The sequence below is a fragment of the Girardinichthys multiradiatus genome, chromosome 5 (genome assembly GCF_021462225.1).
Source record: "Girardinichthys multiradiatus isolate DD_20200921_A chromosome 5, DD_fGirMul_XY1, whole genome shotgun sequence".
NCBI classification, from domain to species: Eukaryota; Metazoa; Chordata; class Actinopteri; order Cyprinodontiformes; family Goodeidae; genus Girardinichthys; species Girardinichthys multiradiatus.
The window spans coordinates 24,947,272-24,964,779 of record NC_061798.1 but is presented as its reverse complement, the minus strand read 5'-3'; the positions used below and the strand labels follow the sequence as shown (position 1 = coordinate 24,964,779).

The 17,508-nt window shown below is 39.5% G+C and overlaps 1 long non-coding RNA gene across 1 annotated transcript; it reads left to right on the top strand.

Annotated features, from left to right (window-relative positions):
* The first annotated feature begins 801 nt into the window (after nt 1-801).
* LOC124867820 lies at nt 802-1,324 on the top strand. Its single transcript, XR_007038152.1, has 2 exons — nt 802-1,184; nt 1,252-1,324. It is a non-coding gene; the product is annotated as an uncharacterized LOC124867820 (long non-coding RNA).
* Nucleotides 1,325-17,508: the final 16,184 nt, after the last annotated feature.

The window sequence follows — 17,508 nt, the reverse complement described above, 5'->3', positions numbered from 1 at the left end:
CAGTAGCACTCTGAGTGGGGAAAGAACCCTGGAGCTATCAAAATCATTGGAGTGTATCTTTAACCTGGAAGATTACAAGACTGAAATTGTATTTTTATCAAACTTGAAAGCACCTCTTTCTCTTGTAATGCTGACAGTCACACATTCCCATCTAACATGTTGGGGCAGCAGATGACTCTGCCACAGAGTTGTAAATGAAACTCCACTGAGACCAGGGATGGTGAAGGAGCTATCGTTACTATGCAATTTGGTTCCTAAATCTAATGACAGTTTTTATTTTTTTGTTGTTTTTTTTTGTTAGAGCTAAAAAACAAGCAAATTGTCTTAGGATTTCAGTGTCTGTCTATCTGAATATGTGTTAACCATCACATCTAAAACCCAAATCTTTTCCATTCTGCATCCTTGCATCTTTTTAAATCATTCCAACTTTTCTTGTGCCTCTGAATTATACCTCCAGGGCGGATTAGTTCCTCTCCTGATTTATTTTTCACTTTTTTATACCACTCTTAAAAGTCACTGGAGCTCAGCATATACCAGAGGATGAACCTGTTGAAAAATCAAGAAAAAAAAGTCACATTCCTTTTTTTTTTCTTGCCTGGCATGGATAACCACAGGAAAAGAGATGTTTGAATCACAGTTAAATCTGTTTTGTTGTGGAAGGCTTGAGTGTCATTTCATGGAAACCTAGGGGTGATGTAAATACAGGAAATTGTCACAGTCTGTTGTTCAACCTGCCTGTTACTAACGTTCTCTCACCCCTAAGAGGCGCTGGAGCTGCAGACTGGAGTGTTGACAGGTGTACGTCGTTGCTTCATCAGCTGGAGGACTATATGAGGGTGGTTCGCTGGCTTTTCTACGCCTGAGTGTTTGCCTACCGTGGTAGTGTTTACCTGGCCACTATCTGCTGAATTCTGGAAGCTCCACTTGTTTTTTTGAGACTTGATTAATTATCCGTCTTGTTTCCTTCGTCATAGGCTGTTCACGCCAAGCTGGGGTTTCCTCCTGAACCCACCTCCTGTCAAGACTGGAATCTGCTGCTGCCCTCGCGAGTCCTCCAGCTGGAAGCGCAATCTGTCCACCACTTTGTTACCTGGAACATCAGATCGCTCCAATCGTTTCCGTGCAGGCACTACCGCAGACTTGAACCGGTTTCTCCCCCTGGCGGATCAATCGCCTTCCGGAAAGTGAGCATAGGTCTTTGCTTGAATATTCCAATCTGTTCCTGCGCTCACCTCTGTTCTTCTTTTGCAGTGTGTCTCCTGATCGCTCTGCCCACCTCGTTCCTGAGTCGAAAAGAAATAAAAGAAAAACTTAATTTACTCTTCTCTGTCTAAGTGTCCTCTGCATGTGGGTCAAGTCGGCCTTAAAAACTATGACAGAAATGATACGTTTTCACCCTGGATTTCACCTTGTATGGTTGAATGGGTTAGAAAATCACTTATTTGAGGTTTAGAAACTGTTTTTATTTGCCCCTGAGCCAGTGTAAGTTTATGACTCATGATGAATATTCATGCCATCATGTGTGTTTGTGTCGCAAATAAATACAGTGTAAACTTGCCATACAGGTCCTTCTCAAAATATTAGCATATTGTGATAAAGTTCATTATTTTCCATAATGTCATGATGAAAATTTAACATTCATATATTTTAGATTCATTGCACACTAACTGAAATATTTCAGGTCTTTTATTGTCTTAATACGGATGATTTTGGCATACAGCTCATGAAAACCCAAAATTTCTATCTCACAAAATTAGCATATATCATCCGACCAATAAAAGAAAAGTGTTTTTAATACAAAAAACGTCAACCTTCAAATAATCATGTACAGTTATGCACTCAATACTTGGTCGGGAATCCTTTGGCAGAAATGACTGCTTCAATGCGGCGTGGCATGGAGGCAATCAGCCTGTGGCACTGCTGAGGTCTTATGGAGGCCCAGTATGTTTTGATAGCGGCCTTTAGCTCATCCAGAGTGTTGGGTCTTGAGTCTCTCAACGTTCTCTTCACAATATCCCACAGATTCTCTATGGGGTTCAGGTCAGGAGAGTTGGCAGGCCAATTGAGCACAGTGATACCATGGTCAGTAAACCATTTACCAGTGGCTTTGGCACTGTGAGCAGGTGCCAGGTCGTGCTGAAAAATGAAATCTTCATCTCCATAAAGCTTTTCAGCAGATGGAAGCATGAAGTGCTCCAAAATCTCCTGATAGCTAGCTGCATTGACCCTGCCCTTGATAAAACACATTGGACCAACACCAGCAGCTGACACGGCACCTCAGACCATCACTGACTGTGGGTACTTGACACTGGACTTCTGGAATTTTGGCATTTCCTTCTCCCCAGTCTTCCTCCAGTCTCTGGCACCTTGATTTCCGAATGACATGCAGAATTTGCTTTCATCCGAAAAAAGTACTTTGGACCACTGAGCAACAGTCCAGTGCTGCTTCTCTGTAGCTCAGGTCAGGCGCTTCTGCCGCTGTTTCTGGTTCAAAAGTGGCTTGACCTGGGAAATGCGGCACCTGTAGCCCATTTCCTGCCCACGCCTGTGCACGGTGGCTCTGGATGTTTCTACTCCAAACTCAGTCCACTGCTTCCGCAGGTCCCCCAAGGTCTGGAATCGGCCCTTCTCCACAATCTTCCTCAGGGTCCGGTCACCTCTTCTCGTTGTGCAGCGTTTTCTGCCACACTTTTTCCTTCCCACAAACTTCCCACTGAGGTGCCTTGATACAGCACTCTGGGAACAGCCTATTTGTTCAGAAATTTCTTTCTGTGTCTTACCCTCTTGCTTGAGGGTGTCAATAGTGGCCTTCTGGACAGCAGTCAGGTCGGCAGTCTTACCCATGATTGGGGTTTTGAGTGATGAACCAGGCTGGGAGTTTTAAAGGCCTCAGGAATCTTTTGGAGGTGTTTAGAGTTAACTCGTTGATTCAGATGATTAGGTTCATAGCTCGTTTAGAGACCATTTTAATGATATGCTAATTTTGTGAGATAGGAATTTTGGGTTTTCATGAGCTGTATGCCAAAATCATCTGTATTGACAATAAAAGACCTGAAATATTTCAGTTAGTGTGCAATGAATCTAAAATATATGAATGTTAAATTTTCATCATGACATTATGGAAAATAATTAACTTTATCACAATATGCTAATATTTTGAGAAGGACCTGTATGTGTAGAGTTTTATGCGTGTGTGTTGTCTGTGTTTCCAATAAATAGAGACTAGTGTATCACACCCTGGCTTTTGCCAGTATTTCATTCCCTGAATATCTGAATCCCCCCTGCCAGTACCCAAACATAATGGGATCTGTTAATACTGACACAGATGAATATCTGCTATAACAGAATGTATGCTTTATAAAACTTTATGATTAAATGAACTGCATAAAATATGCATCTGTATTTCCAAAGAAAAAAAAATCCCTGAACTGTTTAAATAGTGCAGGATGTTTACTTGCACTGGAAGCATGGAGAAACATACTAACTTCTACCATGTTGTGATATGTAGGTTTTTCTCTGCATGTAAAACGAGGGTGTGTGAACTCTGAGGGGAGCCTCCCTAGGGGTGCAGAGGAAAGTTGCAGCATGTCTTTGAATTAGCACTGACACAGGCACAGTCTGACCACTTTATGTAACCAGAGTTCAGTAAGGTGATTGATGCAATTAATACCAGAAAACTCCTGCTGTGATGTCAGAATGAGGTTGAATCCCAATAAAAACAACTTTGCAAATATTTTACTGGGGAAAAAGGAATAACAATTCATTGTTATAGACCTGACCTAAAACAAGTTTCAGGCAATTACATTGTCAATATATTGTCAGTTGCACGTAAACGTCAACTTGAAAACCACACATAAAACAAACACCCTTTTGCACTCTTAAGAGATTTTTAGAAATACATCAAAACTTACCAACAAAGTAACTGAAATTTAGAATTTGGACAAATTTGGGACTTTTAAAATAATTAAGAAACCCGTGTGTACTTACTTTCAAATACATGGAATAACTATTGAAATAACACAATCTTCTGTGATTTTGGCACATTGTTAAAGTGACTTCCTAGCACCACAGTCATTTAAAAGTCACTTAACTCTGTCAGTGTAGATACAAAAGAATCACTTTTCCAAGAAAAGCAAAATAAAGTCTATGGTGATAGCAGAGTTTGATTCCTCTAGGAGACAATTATTCCCAAAAGCTATTTTTACAGGCATTTTCTTCAAGTGGCCTATATGTTTTTTCTCAGATTTAGTTCTGGACTGTAGTTCAGCCATTCCACAACTTTACATTTATTCGAGTGAAACTGTTTTCTTTATAATCTGGGTGTATTGTAAGCCTATGATACTGACCAATAAAATCCTTCTTCTTTTGCAGATTTCTTGCAAAGACTTGATGAAGTTAGGGACATTTTCAAATATCTGCTTAGGCATAAAAACGTTCAACTTTCACAAAACTCAGGTTTCATTTAAAGAAAAGTAACCCAAAAGCAGAATGCTACCACCAGACATTTTGGCAACCAAGTTACTGTAGCTGTTTTATTTCTTGGATTTTACCAATAACAGTTTTGTTTGTTTTTTACTTGAGATGTACAGGATATATATACATATTTATAATTCTGTAATTTTAGTCATTATAACCTAACTTTTTAACAAGGGCATAACAAAAGATATTTTTTGGGAAGAAAGACTGAAACACAAAGTTAATAGTAGTATCTTTATACACTTGTGTGACAAAAAAACATAGCAAAATATAAAACAAATGTATTCAAGCAACTGCATTGTCAAAACTACCTAAACATAGGTATTTTGACGACAGTACAACTTATATTATTCAACGCAGCGACAGAATTTTAACATTGTGTCACAATGTGTGAGATCAGGCCCAGACACAGACCTGAATTACAGGTGGCAGGCATGTAAGATTAGAAATACATTTTAATTTACAACTTAAAAAAAGTCCAATCTATGGTATCACATTCCTGAGCACAAATCCGAAATGAAACTGACAGAGGAGGAATAGATGAAAACTTTAGGTATTTTAAATATATTCAAACGATGAAAATAAAGGGTCTGAAAAGGGGCAGCTAAAACCCTGTGACCTGACTTTCATTGCTCATTATTTCAGAAATAAGAGAAGTGGCTTCTATTCCCAGGAGAAGATAATGGAAAATACACCAAAAGCAGAGTCATAAGCAAATTGCTGTAGGCCCTGAAGAGGGGGGGAAATCAAAAGGGACACTAACTGAAACAAACCATGCAGTGGAATAAGTGGAACAAATTAGCATGAAATCAATAGGAAAGGCAAGAATAATCTTAGCAAAGCCAAACATACACAGCTGTGGAAAACAGAAAACATTGAAAGCAGGGCCATGAGGTAGCAAAACCAAAACCAATGACGGTGACGTGTTTTTAAGCAAACGTTAAAGAAGTGACACTGTAGTGTCTAACAACAACAATTTCAGCAGGATATTGCAAGAGGGAGTTTTTGTAAGAAAATCACAACATTAAATTGGCAGGTAATGAAATTGATCATTATTCCTGTGCTTACTTATAGGCAGAGGATGCAGGTAAATTGAAGGAGTACCAAGAATCCTGGACTAAATCATGTGGGAACAAAGGCTAAATGACTGGATTATGTAACAATGAGTAATTGACAGAGAGTGGACAGGCATGTCAATTCTGTGAACAGCAACTAACTTGCCATGGGAGGGTCTTCGACGAGTATCCATTTAAGTCAGATGGTGGGAAGAGGATCTGTGACAGCCAAGAAGAAGCAGTCTCCCAGGTAAGTTTACAGAGAGTCATGGTTTTTACACCACTTAGTGGAAGCTTAAGGGAAATCCAGGTGAGGTGATCTAGGGAAACAAAATTCAACAAGTATGTAAACACTCAAAGCTAATTTCATAGGACGTACAGAGCTAGAACAACATGGCAATCTGGAGAAGTGGGTGAGTTATACAAATCAAATATTCAACAAAAATCTAAACAAGTGAGACAATCAGCAAATGGGCCAAATCCACCTATATTTAAAGGAAAACGGGTGGAGAAGAGTGAAATAAAAGGATAGCAAAAAGGGCTAGTTTTATTTTCTGTTGAAAACTGACAATTATCAGGTTGAAATCAAGGAAAATACACCTCAGGGGTGCTGAGATGCATGTGTTAGGATCAGGGTTAGGGTTATGCGTGTTGTAAATATGAATCTGAGAATATTATTTAATATTTTAATATTAATATTTTACAAAACAATATTCCGGTCTGTTAAGAATTGTCCTGTGAATACCAGCCCCATTAAGGCAATGGTATTAGGACAGAATAGAAAGGTGTGAGACGAGCTCTGGCATTATTGAACAGCATAAACTCTGCACACATATGGAATGAATTCACACAATTTCTTAAAATACAAGAATTTATTAACAAAAATAAGTCAACTCAAAGTCAAACATATTTCAATCAACAAACTCTTTACTATGCTAAAACAATCCAACTAACTACCAAGCAGAATTAAAGAATAATGAAGACTAACGGACTATGTACAATATAAACAAGTTGACTAAAGATGATTAGAAATTATGACCAAAAAGAGTGATGCAACATTACCATGCAATGTTTATGTTTGAGAACCAAGGATTATCTTGAAGAATCTGGAAGTGAAGTTAAGTTAGTTTTGGAACTAACTTAGAAAATAATCAGCAACCTTTAGACAACCCTTCACAATGCAAGATCAGATTAAATATTATTTTAATAAAATAATGTTTTAAATAATGATCTGCTGAATAAACCCAACCTCCTGGATGACTAATTCTCAAAGGTGTCTAATTAGCTGCCTTTATTTATTAAAATAATATTTGAAGAAATATTATTGAGTATTTTGGAAAAGAGCCAAATCTTTCTGGAGAAATGGGGCTTAATGGTGTTTACTTAGTTATCAACTTTAGTAAATGATGTTCGGGGACTATTATTCACTAGCTTGAAAACTAACAACCTTTCTGTTGACTAGCCTTAATGCTAGCACACGTGTTCTTACCGGCTGGCCGTTGGGCTAACAAAGAAGCTAGCTAAAGTGCTAAGCTAGAGATAGCTTAGCGCCAGAATCAACACATACCTTTAACATACCAGGGTTAAAATGCATAAGCGCTGACGGCGCGTTATGAGCAATGTTCTGGTTAAAACCACCCTTTAAATAAAGTTTATCGTAGCTTTAAAACATACAAAGAACCCGAACCGGCCTGGGTGCTACAGGTAACAATCTAGCACCAAGATAGCCGAGTTCCACAAACACATACTTCCACAAACTTCATAACATGAAAACGCTTAGATCATTTCATCCTAAACCAATCTGTTAATCTGCCCAAAACCCAACCTCTGAAGCTGTTGAGGGAATGTCGTCCCAAGGCGAAGTTTGAAGAAGATATCCGTCGTGAACAAAGAGTTAGCTTCCCGCTAACTTCCTCAGTTTCTCCCGATCAGAAGGTGACCAGCAGTTCGTTACCGTAAACACGGTTGCGGCCGTCGTCTTTCCTCCAGACTCGGCTTGTCGAAACAGCTTCTCTCGGAACACCGTTTGCTTCTGTGGGGCCTCGAAGAGAAAATGTAAGCAACTCTTACACCTTAATTTCTCCGTTCATGATTGAAAATACCAGATACACAGACAGTATTTCATTCTACTTAACTTTTGCAAATGATCGGTCCTTGGATCCAGTTGAATGTATGTCCTTTTGCCAGCGAAAGACATTCAGCGCGCTGTGTTCCCTCCTGACCTGATTGTCATCGGTGTGGAAGAGAAAGACTTGTGGAAAGGTGGGGCTTTTATTTGGGTATTGGCGCCACAGGAAGTCCGCAGTTACCCCATTTCCTGGCTGTGCTGGAAGAAGGTTAATACACTTTATTTTGAAAGGTTCCAGGAAAGTATGTACCGGAGTTTTAGTGTTGAACACCCATGGCTGTGTGGTCCCAACATGCGTCAGTTGGCTCTTTTAATGCACATTTAATGTGTTCAACTGAAGTGTCCTGAGATATCCATTGTTGGATTTCAACTATAGGTAGTGTAATTTTAAAAAGTGTTCACAATTCTCAATAGAAGAGATTCTCCAAGGGACCACTTGATATTGTGCTTTGGACCACTGGCCACTGAAAAGACGCCATTAGTATGGATTGTTAGAGAGAAAATAATAGGGGAGCACTTCTTAAAACATGTCATTTAATGTCAATTTGTATTGTCCTTCATTCAGGAAAGCAATTTTATGCTGCAGAATGCCGATTGCATGATTCACAAAATGACACATCAACACAAAAATCATCTGTACAATTGCTTGTTAGCAGAAAAAATACAAAGTCAGCCAATCACATAGCAGGAACTCGGTGCATATAGATATGGTAAAGATTACATTTTGAAGTTCAGTCTGAACCTAAGATTGGGAATGAAAAACATTTAAGTGACTTTGAATGTGGCATGGGTGTTTGTGCCACACAGGCTAGTCTGAGTTTTTTGGAAACTGCTGATATACATAAATATTCACTCCCAAGCATCTCTTGGTTTTACAAAAAATGGTACGAAAAGGAGAAAATATGCAGCGAGTGACTGTTGTGTTGTAAGAAATACCTTGTTGATGTCAGAGGAGAAAAGACAGTCCGGTTCAATATACACCTACTCAAACAATTAACTGAACACTTTTTAACAGAGTCAATTCCAAGTCAGTAAACTTCTAGAATATTGATCTGGTCAGTTTAATAGTAGAGGGGGTTGTTGATCCGACCCATGTTCAAAATACGATGCCAGAAGACTGTCAGCCACTGATTTGTGGTTGATTAATATAACTAACCAATATCTCCATAAAACCGTTGCACGCTGGGCTTATTGTGTATATGACCACTATAGGAAGCCAACATTAGGTAGCGTTAGCTTAGTCTGAAACGTCTTCTAGCTTGTACCCTTTAGTTTGATACCACTCCATGACTTCCTTCTCTCTAATGTACCTATCAAGAGTACTTTGTTTTGCTGTCAGCAGCTTTCTCTGGCTTTCTATTTTCACTCTGAGTCTTACAGCAGCCATCGACCAAGCAGCAGTCAAGGCTGTTGTTGTGTTTGTCACATACAAATTGTATCATGTTACTTTTTCAGACTGTGGGGCCGCTTTGCTATTGATGATCCTGCCCACATTGAGATGGTACTCCATCCGACCTGACCCCAGTTAAGTGGAGTAGGTACTAAGGGAAAAGAGGGCATAGGAGAGCTAGACAGGGCCATTAGAGGTCCTTAACCCATCAGCAGGACTGGTATCTGCTCCTTAGTGCAAGAAGGAACAGGATGAGTACTGCTAGAGCCCTACAAAGTGACCTCCAGAGGGCCACTAGCATGAATGTCTCTGACCAAACCATTAGAAATAGACTTCATGAGGGTGGCCTGCGGGCCCAGTGTCCTCTTGTAGGCTTTATGCTCACTGCCCGGCACCATGGAGCTGGACTGGCTTTTGTTAGAGAACACCGGAAATTGCATGCTCGGCAGTGGTGCCCTGTTTTTTTCACAGATAAGAGCAGGTTCATCTGGGCTAATGTGACAGAATGTGACAGAATGTGAAAGGGTCTGGCGAAGCTGCGGTGAACATTATGAAGTCCTTAGATTCATTGGTGTACTGTGTCCTGGGTTCCTGGGCATGATAATGGTAAATGGCCATAACTTGCATAGTGCTCTATCAAGTCCCTAGAGACCCCAAAGCGCTTTAAACTATACTAAGCCATTCACCCATTCATTCACAAACTGACAGTGATAAACTACATTGTAGCCACAGCTCCCCTGGGGCAGACTGACAAAAGTGAGGCCGCCATACACAGGTGCCACCGAGCCGTCTGACCACCATCAGCAGGCAAGGAGGGTGAAGTGTCTTGCCCAAGGACACAACGACTGAGACAGACAGAGAGGGGGTTCGAAACGGTAACCCACCGGTTACAGGACGAACCTCCACCACTGTCGCCACCGTTGCCCTATTATGTCCGGCCTCATGTTACAAGAGTATGCAAGTGGTTCCTGGAAGATGAAGAAATTAATTCAATTGATTAGCCTCTATGCTCCCCTGACCTAAATCTATAAGAACATTGCTGAAACAACATGTTTAGATCCATCTGACGGCACCAAGTTGCACCTCAGACTGTTCAGGAGCTCAGTGATGAGCTGGTTATTATCTGGGAGGAGATACCCTGGGACTCCATGCGTCATCTCATAAAGAGAATGTCCCGATGTTGTCAGGCATGCATACAAGCATATATGCATTGCTGCAATGACATTTTTGCAAATTGTACTAAACTGTTGCCTCAGTTTTTCAGTTAAAATGTCTTGGTGACATCAGATTAAGCCCTCCATAGGTTGATTATTTTTTTTAAAATCACGTGGCATCCTTTTGTTCCTAGTACATTACCCATTCCATATCAGTATGGATATCCGGCATGTTTTTTTTTTTTTTTTCCAAGTGAAATCTTTTGTGTTTTCAAAGTTTCTCTTTGGGTATTTTTTTACAGTGTATAAAAAGAGCAGTAGCTCAAAACCCCCCACCGACCTCCCCAATGCAACAAAGGATATAAACTAAGGAATCCTGAAGCAGATGGGCTACAGCAGCAGAAGACTACAATGGGTGCCTTTCAGCTAAGAACAGTAAAATGAGCATACAATTCACACAGGTTTAATATCAGTCTTGATATTAACTGATATTTAGATAGGGTCAGAAAATGGCGTAAACAGCATGAAAGTTTTGATCCATCCTAGATTTTATCAGTAGTTCAAGTTGATGACAGTGGTGTAATGGTGTGGGGGATATTTTTTTCTGAACATTTTGGGCGCCTAAGTATCAATTTTAATCGTTATTTAAAGACCACAGCATACCTGATTATTGTTGCTGACTATGTTCATCCCCCAGTGACGAGGGTATACCTATCTTCCAGAGAGAAAATGCATGAGTCTCCAACTACTTTCTTAAATATGATTAGGGGTGCAGTGAATTTCATGGCCTCCATTGTTACCAGATCTTAATGCATTAGAGTATCACTGGGATGTGGTGGATGTGAAGATTTGCATCACTGACAGCTGTCAAATCTGCAGCAACTGCATGATGCTATCATCTGGATCTCCGGATGTTTCTGACCCCTTGTTTAATCTATGCCATGAAGAATTAAGGCAGCTATGAGGGCAAAAATTGGTCCAACATTGCAAGGTGTTCTAAACAGAGTGACTGTACATTTGTACTTGCTTTGTCAACTTCAAAATGCTGTGTTATTAAATATTACAGAATAGGATGTGATTAAATGAAAAATGAAAAGGAAAGGTTTTGTTTTTCTCCATGGGAGACTCAAGGTGAACTAAAGATCATCATATAGGTGGTTTCTATTATGTCAAAAAACTGTCTGAGATCAGATGTTAATTAAAAACTTTATTAAACATAAAAGTACAGTCACATAAGTGCAAAGTGGTTTCCCTGAAATGGTTTGATTTGATTACAGAGGACAATATTCCAAAAGTACAGTAAATATACACATTCTACATTTCTTTAAACATTAAAATTATTTTTATATAAAAAGGCCAAGAACTCATTGTTTCTATAGGTGTCATCTATTGCAAGATGTATAGCGATCTATGTAAAGAAAACCTTGTGTCAAGATTTCATGAGCCGTCTAGAGTAATTTCAGTTTTCAATTCAGTTTTATTTGTATAGTGCCAATTCACAACACATGTTGTCTCAAGGCACTTCACAACAGTCAGGTACATACATTCCAATCAATCCTAACCATTGAACAGTGCAGTCAGGGTTAGTTATTTATTCAAATTGGATAAAAAGGTTTTCTGTCTAAGGAAACCAAGCCGATTGCATCCAGTCAGTGACTTGCAGCATTCACTCCTCCCGGATGAGCATGTAGATACAGTGGACAGTCACTGGCATTGACTTTGCAGCAATCCCTCATACTGAGCATGCATGTAGCGACAGTGGAGAGGAAAAACTCCCTTTTAACAGGAAGAAACCTCCAGCAGATTCAGGCTCAGTGTGAGCGGCCATCTGCCACCACCGACTGGGGGTTTGAGAGAACAGAGCAGAGACACAAAGAGAACAAAGAAGCACTGATCCAGGGGTACATTCTATAGGAAGGAAAAGTAAATGTTAATGGATGTAGCTCCTTTAGTCGTTTCACCTAGAAAGAAAGAACAGATCAACTCTGAGCCAGTTTTCAAGGTTAGAGTCTGAAAGAGAGCACATATAATTAGTTACAGTAAAAGCTCAGTCAATTGCTTTATCTAGGAGAGAGAAAGGGTTAAACACCAAAAGACAGGGCCATGTCATGTGGATCATCGATAGAGGGTGAGCATTAAGTTGTTGCCAGCAGATGCTCGGACAATTCCCCTCCAGAAAGGTGTCACAGGCAGACACAGAGCCAGACCAGGTGTAGCTCCTATGAAGAGAAAAGAGAGAACAAAGTTAAAAGCTGAAATAACAGCAAATAATGCAAAATTGGAGAGTAGTGTGAGAATGTAGCAAAGAGGGTGAAAGTGGTCATTATATCCTTCAGCAGCCTAAGCCTATAGCAGCAGAACTACACAGATAGTTTCAGTTGAGATTATTTAATTAAACGGTGCTTATTTACAACAATGTCGTCTCAAGGCACCCCACATAGGGTCCCACTGATGGTCAATGTTATACTAAAATCCACAAAGATTGGGATACCTCTCTCTGCCAGACTGATTATATCCATTGGAAAAGAGAAGGGGTCATGCAGGTAGCAGAAATGGAGAGTGTGTTTGCACCTCAACCATAACTGAGCCGGTTTAGGCTAACCCTGACTCCACCATACTCCAACCAACAGGGAGGGAGGAAGGCTCCCTCCCTCATAACCTAAGCCACTCTAACTATAAGCTTTATCGAAATGGAAAGTTTTAAGCCTAGCCTTAAAAGTAGACAGGTGTCTGCCTCACGGACCAAAATCGGGAGCTGGTTCCACAGGAGAGGAGCCTGATAACTAAAGGATCTGCCTCCCATTCTACTTCTAGAGACTCTAGGAACCACCAGTAAACCTGCAATCTGAGAACCTGTTTAATATGGGATTTAAATGACATGTCCTGGTCAAAAGTAACACCGAGGTTTTTTACTTTATTAGCGGAGGTCAATTTAATGCCATCCAGGTTAAGTAATTGACTAAGCAGTTTCTTTTTTAAAGACTCCGGTCCAAAGACAACAACTTCTGTCTCGTCTGAATTTAGAAGCAAAAAATTTAAAGTCATCCAAGTTTTTATATCTTCAAGACATGCTTGTAGTCTATCTAACTGGTTGGGTTCATCAGGATTTATGGATAAATAAAGCTGAGTATCATCAGCGTAACAGTGAAAATTTATCATATGCTGCCTGATAATTTGACCTATTGGAGGCATATATATAGTAAAGAGAATTGGCCCAAGTACTGAACCCTGTGGTACTCCACAATTAACCCTGAAGTTTAAAGATGATTTATCATTTACATGAACAAACTAGAATCTGTCAGACAGATAAGATTTAAACCTGCGTAGAGCTGTTCCCCTGATCCCTACAGCATATTCCAGCCTTTTTAAGAGAATATTATGGTCGACTGTATCAAATGCAGCACTGAGATCTAACAAAACCAGTACAGACACAAGTCCATTATCTGAGGCCATAAGAATATCATTAGTGACTTTCAGCGAAGCTGTTTCAGTGCTATGATGAGCTCTGAAGCCTGACTGAAACAATCAAACAGGTCATTGCTGACCTGTTTGATTGTCTGCTTATAATAAAGCAGACAATACAGTTACAGTTACAAACCCAAATTGTATACATGAGAATGACATTACCATCTCTGCCTGTCAGTCACACAATTATCCAATCAGACAGTGACATACACAGAGAAATAAATGGCTTTATCTAAAGATAAGAATCATATTTCCATTAAATCAATGAGCTGTGTGCTTTACTGCAATGAATAATGCATTGCCCCCTTCAAACCTGCTTCTCGCACTACTGCCCCCCACCCTTCTTGTCAGTATTTGCTATGCTTGCCATTGAACAGTGTCTCAAGTGTTTTCATACCTTTGCACTTCATAATAAAGTAAAGTTCCTGCAAGCTCACCTCAAGTGCTATTCCATTTTCTCTTAATCATCCTCCCAGGATGACTGATTAGGAAAGCACCAGCATGCACCAGAAATGTCAGTGATGTGTCCTTTGAAATGGTACAGAGTATGAGCATCCATTTACATTTTACAGTAAATATTGTGAGCACAAAAAAGACTAAAGTAAATGTGAAGCAGTGTGCTCGCAAACTGTGTCCCTAAGCTGGAGGGAAATCTTTGTCACTTTCTACATTAACTGACCTTTTGTTCCTCTCCCTCACTTGTCTGTCTCCTCTTCAACACCCCTTCTTATTAGATCCATTAGCTCCATTAAGTCTCATTCACCAACCATCCTACTGTGAACTTAAACCAATCCAACATCCTTTACGCCCATTCCCTCTGCCAAGTCTGCTGGAAACACAATAGGCACAGTCCCACTTCTTTAATAACTCCCTGTATAGGTGTCTTATAGCATGTGTAAAGCCTTATTGATTCCCTGTGGAGAGGCTAGACTAGCAGTCCACTACGATGTGCGGCACTGACCTTGTCTCTCACCATGTAATTAATTAAAACTTAACAGCATGACTGACAGCTGATGGATTACCCTCTTGGTTGATTGTTACAGTAGTGGTAATCACGCTCATTCACAAAGACACAGCCACAACCAATGTTTTAAAGAGTAGTGGGGAGCACTAAGACTGGAATCAATGTGGTTTTCTTGGTTTAATAAAGGTGATGGTTTATCTTGGACAAATGGGTGTGAAGTGTGCAGTAATTGCAAAAACCTACTTTCTGCCTATATGCCATCCTCATGTCCCTCAATATGTGCATTTGTGTTAATTCCTTATTCTTAGCACACATAACTGCCCTTCTCGACCAGTGTCTTTGTCCTCGATTCATCTCACTCAGTAAACCAAAACCTCAGTGTGTCAGCCTTATTTCATCATTTTCTCTTAACCTTTTGAAATAATGTTTTTTTTCATGCCAGCTTCCTAGAAGCCACATTTTCTTGTGCAACTTGTGCATGCACAGAACTGATATTGCATTAAAGAAATATTGGGCCTGTGGATTTATATTGCAGATGTTCAATTTAATATTATTCTTTCAAAAATCCACTGCTTGATCAGCCTGTATTTATTTTTATTTGTTTCATTAATTTTTACTGTAACTTTATGGATTCTTGACCTTACCTCTTCATCAAGTATATCATAAGATAATTCTTAGGCTTCATGCCATCATATTGCCTCATTCAGTTAAATGTTCCTCTGTTCCTTTTATAAGAAGAGAAAATACAAAGGTCCATTAAATGTGTCTGGAAGTGAACAAATCAGCTTGAGGAAAAAAAGCTAATTCCTCATTTTGCTGTAAATCTACGTTTATTCATTTCTACAAATCTATACAACTGACTATCCCTTACCAAGAGATTATGAGAAAGACCATTGCCATTCTTTCAAGGTTGGGACTGCCTTGCAAAAGCATCCATTACAAAATAAGTTTAACTGTGTATACTTTTCCTTCCACTCTACAATTGTGTGCAACTTTGCATTGGTCTGTCACATCAAATCCCAATAAAATATATTATTTTTTTGGTTGCAATGTTACAAGATATAAAAAGGTTTAAACATAATTAATAATTTTTTCCAAGGCATTGCATGCAACCCTATTAGAGGCATGACCCAAGAAATGGTAAATCTGAGAACTGTGATAAACGTTCCTCTCAGGAAGAATCTGCAGTTTGACAAGAGATTTGACCTTTTCCCTTGTACTAGTTGAACGTTGTGTATTATGGCACCCACCCCTCGCCAACTATGGAACTGGGGCACTCCAAATGAAAATTAAGTCAGTAGAGGATGAGCTGAGTCACAAACTAAAACATAAAACATTTTCGGCAACATCACTAGCAAGATTTGGAAAGAAGGAGAAGGCTGTGCAGTTTGAGGCACTGAAAGAAATGTGAACTCTCAAATAACTTATAATTAGTTCTCAGACCTCAATCAACCTTGTAGCATCACAGTCCATGTTTGAAGGTTAATACAAGGCTAACAAGCAGGAGGCAGGCAGGTAGTGAAACTGAAAGGTTCTTTAATTAACTGAAGCAAAACAAACAAAGGGTGCTGCACAAGGCAACAATTTGACAAAGTTGGGCATACATGTGGGCTGAAGTCAATGAGAAATTGTCATTAATGGATAAATGTTGTGGAGCATATATAAACTAAAAGCATGTGTTTCAATATCTTCTGCAATTGTAATTGCATGTTTCTGTTATGGACTGGCAACCTGTCCAGGGTGTACCTGACCTTTTGCCCATTGACCAATAAAATAGGCATCAACCACCCCGCAACTATGCAAGGATTAACTAAATATAGAAGATGGATGGATGGATGGATGGATGGATGGATGGAACATACTGGCTTACACTTTATTTCCATTGGTTAGGGTTCTGAATCCTGCTGTCATCATTACTCTCTTGAGACCGGATGACTCCTTATCAAGGATGAGTGATGTGAACTAAAAAGTTAATGACAATATTTTGTGGTATTTATTGCCATAACAATAAAGGTGACAATAAAAAGTATTTAAAACGCATTCAGTGTTTTTGGCCACAAATCTATTACTCCATGCCATCAGAGCCCTACCAATACACATGCTACTTTAAAAATAAAACTTGACACTTATTATCAAACAGTCTTCTTCCAGAAATCAGTTACATTAAGAAGTACAACTGTACATCTTAACAGGATGCAATAATTGTGTACAGTTATTGTTTTTTTTTGTTTTTGTTTTTTTTAATCACAATAATCTGTTTTTCAATGATTGAGGTGAACAGTAATATAATTCCCCATCCATACGCTCAATCAAACAAAAATATGAGAAACCTGCTGCAATAGCATATAATTTATTGGAGTCAAATGAACACATTTCCATATAGTAGATTATAGGAAATTAATTTAAAATACTCAATGTCAAAGTGAATAACAAACATTCCTAAAGCAGAGACTCAACATCTGGTTGGTATGACATGTTAAAAGTCACTTGTGACAAACTTGGAAAAAGTCAGAAATGGAGTTTTGACGAAAATTCAGAATGAAAGACTCACCTTCACCTCCTTCCAATGACTCTTCTGTGCATCTCCCGGCCTTCCAATCAGCATCCTGTCCGTCTGATTCTCCATCCAATCACCTTCCGACGCCTTGCTTTTAAAGGAGCTTCTACCGTGTTCATCTTCGCTTGTCAGCTGAGCTCATCCCTCCTCCACCCCACCTCCACCATCTTCCTTCATATCTACTCCTGGCTTCCTCACTCCCTGGCCGCCAATCCACCAACAGTGTCGAATCAGGGAGAAGACATATTTAAATCTAAGCCTTACAAATGATTATCTTAGCTCATGTCATTCTCAGCATTCATGTCTTCCTGCCAGGTCC